The sequence below is a fragment of the Chelmon rostratus genome, chromosome 12, assembly GCF_017976325.1.
Source record: "Chelmon rostratus isolate fCheRos1 chromosome 12, fCheRos1.pri, whole genome shotgun sequence".
NCBI classification, from domain to species: Eukaryota; Metazoa; Chordata; class Actinopteri; order Chaetodontiformes; family Chaetodontidae; genus Chelmon; species Chelmon rostratus.
In genome coordinates this window covers 26,756,495-26,766,365 of record NC_055669.1, presented here as the reverse complement: position 1 = coordinate 26,766,365, position 9,871 = coordinate 26,756,495, and positions in this window count along the sequence as shown.

The following is a 9,871-nucleotide window of genomic DNA, read 5'->3' as shown; positions in this document are numbered from 1 at the left end:
TCTGGTTCCTCTTCCAAAGATGATCCTAAACTGACCTCCAGCTTTCACACAACATGAAGCACCGTAACACAAACTCAGCAGACTGTCGCTTTGCACCAAACTTCATTTAAAAACATATTTTTCTGTCCCTCATCAAAACGAGCTGCTCTTTTTATTAAAATACTTGCACCTTAAAAATGTGTATCATAAATAATACGTAGCCTCTAATATTTACTGTACAGAAGATAAAATGGAACAAACTGATTTTTTAACGCTTCCTTGGTTGATGTATTTATTATTAGTCTCATAAAATGTCTTTAAATCTTTAATGATCATCCAGATGAAATAAAAAGTTTTTGTCTCTGAAATACTGACATTGCCATGTTTTTTACTATATAACACCTGTTACACTGTTTTCACTTATTTCTACTTTGTATTTTTTCCGTTCCATCACAGTCAGCAGCTGAATACAAATTTCTATCATTTTTATCGTCTAGTCTAGTTATGTGTGACTAAAACAAAGAAAGTTGCTTTTATCGATGCTCCACAGAAATAATATTCATTATTTATAATATTCATAATATTTATAACATTGATTCTTTATTTCAGTACTTACTGGGCTCAATGTTTAGTCTGGTTCCACTTCCAAAGATCATCTTATATCCAGTATTCACACAACATGAAGCACCATAACACAAACAGAGTGCGACACTGAACCAAACTTCTATTTACTATATTTTCAATTTTAATATTAACTGACCAGTAGTGATATTGAGGTGTTTTAGTGTTCGTGCTGATCAATTAATTAATTATAATGATCAATGTAATTAAGTAAAACACTATCATGTTTGCTTTTAGAGATTATTTAAATATTGAATATGATTGAGAACTTACTGGGTTCAATGTTTAATCTGGTTCCACTTCCAAAGGTCATCTTTTGATTTCCAGTATTCACACAACAAGAAGCACCAGAACAGAAACTGAGTCGAGCAACAAACTGAACACGACACTATTTTCAATAATTTCATTGATGATTAATAAAAATTACAAATAATGTAAATGGCTATGTTTACTGTAAAATAGAGATACTGAACATGAACTGAACCAAACTCCATTTAGAAAATAATTGTTTTTTAGATTTGAGAGTTTGTCTTTTTAGTTTTGTCACAACAATAAGCTGCTATTTGTACATTAAATTTATATTATATATTCTAATAAAATGTATATATTACAAATAAAATATTTTTTTATATTTACAGTACAGTAGAGATTCTGAATAAACTTTTTTAGCAATGATACTCTAATAAATTCATGTTTTGGTTCGTACAAGCTCATCTGACGTATGATTGTATGAGTAATATGACAATCTTTAAACCATTGAGGTTTTCTGAACCCGTTTCAAGTCTGTTATTAACTTCAAACCTGCAAACTCTGAGTTCTAATCTGTATCAGTACTTACTGGGTTCAATCTTTAACCTGGTTCCACTTCCAAAGATGATTTTATATTGATTTGCACCTCCAGTCACACAACATGAAGCAGCATAGCACAAACTCAGCAGACTGATGAACTGAACCAAACTCCATTTGAAAAACAGTGTTTTTAACATTAGAGACGTCTGTCTGTTTACCATGGAGATACTGAGCCAAGTGTTTCAGTGTTGATACTTTTGATCAATATGCCGAAACTAATAATTCTGATAAACTTTCTCAGTTGATGTATTTGATTATTATGATCACACTGTTCACTCGTCAGCGTTCAAAGTTGGTTGAATGTTCAGTTCCATATAAATAATATTCATCACAACTTACTGGGTTCAATGTTTAATCTGGTTCCACGTCCAAAGATGACCTTAGTTCCACCACCAAAGTTCACACTACATGAAGAACCATAACACAAACTCAGAGTGACAAACTGAACCAAACTTCATTTCAAAGTTTGGATGAGGCTGAGTTGATGATTTTATCCTGAAACTATTTACTCAGTTTCTTATAGCTGACATTTTGGAGATACAAGTTTTTCAACGGTGTTATACTGAATTATTTCCTCTCTGTTTATTTTATGATTCTGACGAGTCAAATTAATTATTTCCATCACTGTCGGCAGCTATTCTATTCTTTTTTTTTATATACATCTCGTAATAATACTGATTATGATCTGTAGAAATATGGATGATGACCTATATCAGTACTTACTGGGTTCAATGTTTAATCTGGTTCCACTCCCAAAGATCAGTTTATATCCAGCATTCACACAACATGAAGGGCCATAACACAAACTGAGCAGTGACGAACTGAACCAAACTTCATTTAGAAAATGACTATTTTTACATGTCAAACTTTTGTCTGAATGATTGCTGTTCTGTCACAAAGATAACTTGCTATTTGTGCATTAAATATAATATGATTGTTCATATATAAATAAAATGCAACAGCCATACGTACGGTTCAGTTAACATTCTGAACAAATCGTTTTGGCAATGATGCACTAAATAAATGCACTGATGCTTCAAAACAGGCTCAGTAGATGGACAGTATTGATCATGATTAATATGATGGAGACAGTCTGTTACAGTAAGATGTTCATTTTCTATATCAGTACTTACTGGGTTCAATGTTTAACCTGGTTCCACTTCCAAAGACGATCTTTATACCTCCAGTATTCACACAACACGAAGCACCAGAACACAAACTCAGCAGTGGTGAACTGAACCAAACTTCATTTAGAATAACCTTGTTTCTACATTTGAGACTTCTAATTGAATTATTACATTCCAGTGACAGAAGTAAGACACAGTTTGAACTAAAAACAACTGCACTTGCTCTTTTTTATCTGTTAATCTGTAAATATTTGTGTCAAATACTGTAAAGAGTGGTTTTAAAGAGGCCTCATAGAAATATTGATTATGATCTACATCAGTACTTACTGGGTTCAATAGTTAATCTGGTTCCACTTCCAAAGATCAGTTTAGTTGCAGCTCCACTATTCACACAACATGAAGCACCAGAACACAAACTCAGCAGTGATAAACTGAACCAAACTTCATTTAGAAAAACTATATTTTTACATTACAGTCTTCTGTCCAGTTAAAAAGTCATAATGTTAATTAAAAATATTTTAAATAAATATATTATGTTTCATTGTTCATGCCTTTGATTAATGAATTGATGAATTTATTATTTTGATCAAGACAATCTTTGGACAATTTCTGCTCATAAACTTGTTGAAATTTTTGTTTTATCCATTTAATTTTTCAGGTTTTTTAAAAACTGTTTTCCTCCTGACAACAAAGTTTTACTAAATTATTTTCTGTTTGGTGCTGATTTTATGATTCTGATGAATCAAATTTGACATTTACTGAACGAAACACTGAAGAGACACTGAATGAAATTTGATGTAATCCTGTAAACTGTTTTACTTTTAAAGATGCTCCATATCAATATTGATTATGATCTATATCAGTACTTACTGGCTTCAATCGTTAGTCTGGTTCCACTGCCAAAGATGATCTTATTTCGATTTGATCCAGTCACACAACATGAAGCACCAGAACACAAACTCAGCAGTAACAAACTGAACCAAACTTCATTCAGAAAAACATTATTTTTACATAAGATATTTCTGTCCAGTTAGAAAGTTGCTATTTTCAAGAAGAGTAACTGATTATTAATGTACATTAGAAATAAAATGCAGATAGTAACATTTACTTAGTGATTATTACGATTTGTTTTAAAGATGCTCCATGTATAAAATCAGTGGTCTTCTATATAGAATAAAATCAACTTCAGATCAATATCACTACTTACTGGGTTCAATGGTTAATCTGGTTCCACTTCCAAAGACAATCTTATTTCCATTATTCACACAACAGGAAGCACCAGAACATAAACTCAGCAGTGACAAACTGAACCAAACTCCATTTAGAAAACTGGAAACTTAGTTTTACACTTAAATATTTACATTAAATTCTAAAATCGCTGCTTTTTGAAAGTTAAATCACATTTAGCCAGTTTATCTCATATAATCATCATTTTACATTTGAGACTAAGAAGCTGCTTCATTCATTTCAAATAAATGTACCATATATATCATTAAATATAAATGTTTCCATTTACTGTACAGCAGAGAAATTAAAGGGACTTCTGTGTCGACTGTAGTTGTATGTATTTCTGAAAAACGTAAAATTAACTTCAAAGATGCTGAATGAAATTTGATGTATTCCTGTAAACTGTTTTACATTTAAAGATGCTCCACATGAACACTGATTATGATCTATATCAGTACTTACTGGCTTCAATCGTTAGTCTGGTTCCACTGCCAAAGATGATCTTATTTTGATTTGATCTAGTCACACAACATGAAGCACCAGAACACAAACTCTGCAGTAACAAACTGAACCAAACTTCATTCAGAAAAACATTATCTTTTTAGTTTGAATTATTTGTCTTTGGATTATCATATTGATTTTCGAATTAACGCTCATTAATTGAATTTGAAACTGGTTTAAATCACAGTTTTAGCTGAATGATTCTTCTTTTTTTCATAGTTAATGACATTGTGGAGATACAAGTTTTCAATAAGCCATATTGACTTATTTTCTACTTTGATTTTATGATTGTGAGGAGTTGAATGAATCATTTCCTTCACTGTCAGCAGCTGCGAGTCACTCAGTCCAGATAACTACAAGTTTTTATCTTTGAAACAGGTCAAACAGGCAAAGTTTGCTTTTTAAGACGCCTCATAGAAATAATTATTATGATGTTTATTACAACTTACTGGGTTCAATGGTTAATCTGGTTCCACTTCCAAAGACGAGTTTAGATGCACCTCCAGTATTCACACAACATGAAGCACCAGAACACAAACTGAGCAGTGACGAACTGAACCAAACTCCATTTACACTTAAATATTTAAATTCAATTCTAAAATCGCTGCTTTTTAAAAGCTAAATCACATTTAGCCAGTTTATCTCATATAATCATCATTTTTACATTTGAGACTAAGAATCTGCTTCATTCATTTCAAATAAATGTACCATATATATCATTAAATATAAATGTTTCCATTTACTGTACAGCAGAGACATTAAAGGGACTTCTGTGTCTCGACTGTAGTTTTATGTATTTCTGTAAAACTTAAAATAAACTTTAAAGATGCTGCATATGAATAATGTTTATGATCTATATCAGTACTTACTGGCTTCAATCCTTAATCTGGTTCCACTTCCAAAGATGATCTTATATTGATTTGATCCAGTCACACAACATGAAGCACCAGAACATTAACTCTGCAGTAACAAACTGAACCAAACTTCATTCAGAAAAACATTATTTTTACGTAAGATATTTCTGTCCAGTTAGAAAGTTGCTATTTTCAAGAAGAGTAACTGATTATTAATGTACGTTAGAAATAAAATGCAGATAGTGACATTTACTTAGTGACTATTAAGATTTGTTTTAAAGATGCTCCATGTATAAAATCAGTGGTCTTCTATATAGAATAAAATCAACTTCAGATCAATATCACTACTTACTGGGTTCAATGGTTAATCTGGTTCCACTTCCAAAGACAATCTTATTTCCATTATTCACACAACAGGAAGCACCAGAACACAAACTCAGCAGTGATAAACTGAACCAAACTTCATTCAGAAAAACAGCTCATTAACGGAAATATCCAGATTTAACAGTTTGAATTATTTGTCTTTGGATTATCATATTGATTTTCGAATTAACGCTCATTAATTGAATTTGAAACTGGTTTAAATCACAGTTTTAGCTGAATGATTCTTCTTTTTTCATAGTTAATGACATTGTGGAGATACAAGTTTTCAATAAGCCATATTGACTTATTTTCTACTTTGATTTTATGATTGTGAGGAGTTGAATGAATCATTTCCTTCACTGTCAGCAGCTGCGAGTCACTCAGTCCAGATAACTACAAGTTTTTATCTTTGAAACAGGTCAAACAGGCAAAGTTTGCTTTTTAAGACGCCTCATAGAAATAATTATTATGATGTTTATTACAACTTACTGGGTTCAATGGTTAATCTGGTTCCACTTCCAAAGACGAGTTTAGATGCACCTCCAGTATTCACACAACATGAAGCACCAGAACACAAACTGAGCAGTGACGAACTGAACCAAACTCCATTTAGAAAACTGGAAACTTAATTTTACACTTAAATGTCGTATCATATCATATCAAATTCAATTCTTAAATTGCTGCTTTTTAAAAGTTAAATCACATTTAGCCAATTTATCTCATATAATCATCATTTTTACATTTGAGACTAAGAAGCTGCTTCATTCATTTCAAATAAATGTACGATATATATCATTAAATATAAATGTTTCCATTTACTGTACAGCAGAGGCATTAAAGGGACTTCTGTGTCTCGACTGTAGTTTTTTTGTATTTCTGTAAAATGTAAAATTAACTTCAAAGATGCTGCATAGGAATAATGTTTATGATCTATATCAGTACTTACTGGATTCAATGGTTAATCTGGTTCCACTGCCAAAGGTCATTTTATATTGATTCACACAACATGCAGCACCAGAACATAAACTCTGCAGTAACAAACTGAACCAAACTTCATTCAGAAAAACACAGAAAAACTTCTGTCCAGTTAAAAAGTCGCTATTTTCATGAAGAGCAACTGATGATTAATGTACGTTATAAATAAAATGTAGATGGTGACATTTACTGTCTAGTAGAGATATTGAACAAACTGTTTTACTGTTCATGGTCTCGATTATTCATTGATGACTTGATTATTATGATCAAGACAATCAGCAGCTATTGCTCATTAAAACTTGTTTAGATCAGATCATTTCTCATTTTTGACTTTTGTTTTCTTAGTTCCTGACATTTTGGAGATACAGGTTTTCCACCTGACAGCAGTGTCATATACTGAATTAATTAAATCAATTCTTAAATTTCCACATGCCAGTTTCTCAAATCCTTCAGCAATTTTTCAGTATTTTTCATTGCAATATATTTGTATAAATGTGCATATACATAGTCATCTTTTTATTTTGTATTTTCTTATTTCTGCTGCCTTTGCTGTTGCTGCTGCCTGGAACAAACACTTTTCCCCATCTGGGCATTAATAAAAAAAAAAAAAAAATCTTTTAGCTACTCTTTTCTGATGATTAGGATTTTTTTTAAAAGACGCTCCATGTATGACAGCAGTGGTCTTCTATATCAGTACTTACTGGGTTCAATGGTTAGTCTGGTTCCACTTCCAAAGATGAGCCGATATTGATTTCCAGTATTCACACAACATGAAGCACCAGAACATAAACTCAGCAGTGACGAACTGAACCAAACTTCATTTAGAAAATGATTATTTTTACGTGTCAAACTTTTGTCTGAATGATTGCTCTACTGTCACAACAATAACTTGCTATTTGTGCATTAAACATATATTATATGACTGTTCATATATGATGAATAAAATTTAGATGCCATACGTACGTACAGTTAACTTTCCTTAACAAATTGTTCTAACAATAATGTTTGTTTGACATTAATGATATTCATTCTGATATCAGTACTTACTGGGTTCAATAGTTAATCTGGTTCCACTTCCAAAGATCAGTTTAGTTCCACTATTCACACAACATGAACCACCAGAACACAAACTGAGCAGTGACAAACTGAACCAAACTCCATTTAGAAAAACTATATTTTTACATTACAGTCTTCTGTCCAGTTAAAAAGTCATAATGTTCATTAAAAATAATTGAAATTAATATATATATCTGTTTCATTATTCATGCTTTTGATTAATGATTTAATTTATTATTTTGATCAAGACAATCTTTGGACAATTTCTGCTCATAAACTTGTTGAAATTTTTGTTTTATCCATTTAATTTTTCATGTTTTTTAAAAACTGTTTTCCTCCTGACAAAAAAGTTTTACTAAATTATTTTCTATTTTGAGCTGATTTTATGATTCTGATGAATCAAATGAATCATTTCTTTGCTGTCTGCAGCTGTTCACTCATCAAACCGTCCAGATAATAACACATTTTTTTCTGTTATGCTGGTTTTGTAAATATTCATGTAAAACATTGTAAAGTTTGCATTTAAACACGCTTCATATGAATAATGTTTATGATCTATATCAGTACTTACTGGCTTCAATGGTTAATCTGGTTCCACTGCCAAAGATGATCTTATTTATACCTCCAGTATTCACACAACATAAAGTACCAGAACACAAACTCAGCAGGTATACTGAACCAAACTCCATTCAGAAAAACAGGAATTCTACATGAGAGACTTCTGTCCAGTTAAAAAGTCGCTATTTTCATGAAGAGTAACTGATTATTCATGTACGTTATAAATAAAATGTAAACGGTGACATTTACTGTCCAGTAGAGATATTGAACAAACTGTTTTACTGTTCATGCTGTCGATTACAGAATTCTCAACATTTTCTGGACACTATTTTTAATTATATTTAATTATATTATATTATTGCTAAGCAAAACACTTTTTCTATTTTTTCTCAAATTCATTGTGCATAAAATACTTTATTTTTAAAATTTTTGTATTATTTTTATTGTTTCTTATTTGCACAATTACGTTGTTCTTATTTTCACCTTCCAATACTATTTGCACCCCCGCCCTGTGTGTTCTGAAGAGCTTCTGTCACTGAATTTCTCCATTGTGAGATTAATAAAATCTTACCTCATTAATACATTGATGACTTGATTATTATGATCAAGACAATCAGCAGTTTCTGATCATTAAAACTTGTGTAAATAAGAAAATTTCTCATTTTTTATGTTTACAAAAAACTTTTTTACTTCCTGAGATTTTGGAGATACAAGTTTTCCACCTGACAGCAGTGTTATAAACTGAATTATTTCTTATTTTGTGCTGCGTTCATGAGCCTGATGAGTGAAATCAATAATTTCCATCACAGTCAGCAGCTGCTCTCTCACCACTGAGCCAAACAACGTTTCATCTTTTCGTCTGCTCTTCTGGTTTCGTTTGTATTCCTCTAAAAAACATTTATGGTTTTCTATCATTTCCATTTATTTCTGTACTCACTGGGTTCAATGGTTAATCTGGTTCCTCTTCCAAAAATGATCTTATATCCACTTGCAGAAGTCACACAGCAGGAAGCACCAGAACACAAACTGAACCAAACTTCACTGAAGAAACAAGATATTTAATATTGAGAATTCTGGAAAGTCTGTGTTTTTTATGATAAATATTTCTATATTGATAAAATGTGAATGATGATGTTGCATTATTTAATGTACATGGATTAAAGTGAATGATTAGTGTTTATGACATGCTCATTCTGATTATTGATTATGATCAAGAGAATATTTCAACAGTTTCTTTGGTTTTCGCTGTGTTTTTGTCTGAGAGATTATTGTCCAGTTGAAAAGAGCAGAAACATTAAACAGTTTTATCATGAAGCTCTTGATCAATACGCTGGTGTTTGTTATGAACATGTCTACCTGAAAGCTGACGTATTTATGATTTACAGATTATTATGATTTGTTTTTAAAGATGCTCCATGTATGACATCAGTGGTCTTCTATATAAGATCAATATCACTACTTACTGGGTTCAATGGTTAATCTGGTTCCACTTCCAAAGACGAGCTTCATTCCATTATTCACACAACATGAAGCACCAGAACACAAACTCAGCAGTGATAAACTGAACCAAACTTCATTCAGAAAAATATTATTTTTACTTAAGATATTCTGTCCAGTTAGAAAGTTGCTATTTTCATGAAGAGTAACTGATGATTAATGTAGGTTATAAATAAAATGCAGATGGTGACATTTACTGTCCAGTAGAGATATTGAACAAACTGTTTGCTTTTGAGTAATTCATGACTGATTATTACAAATTGT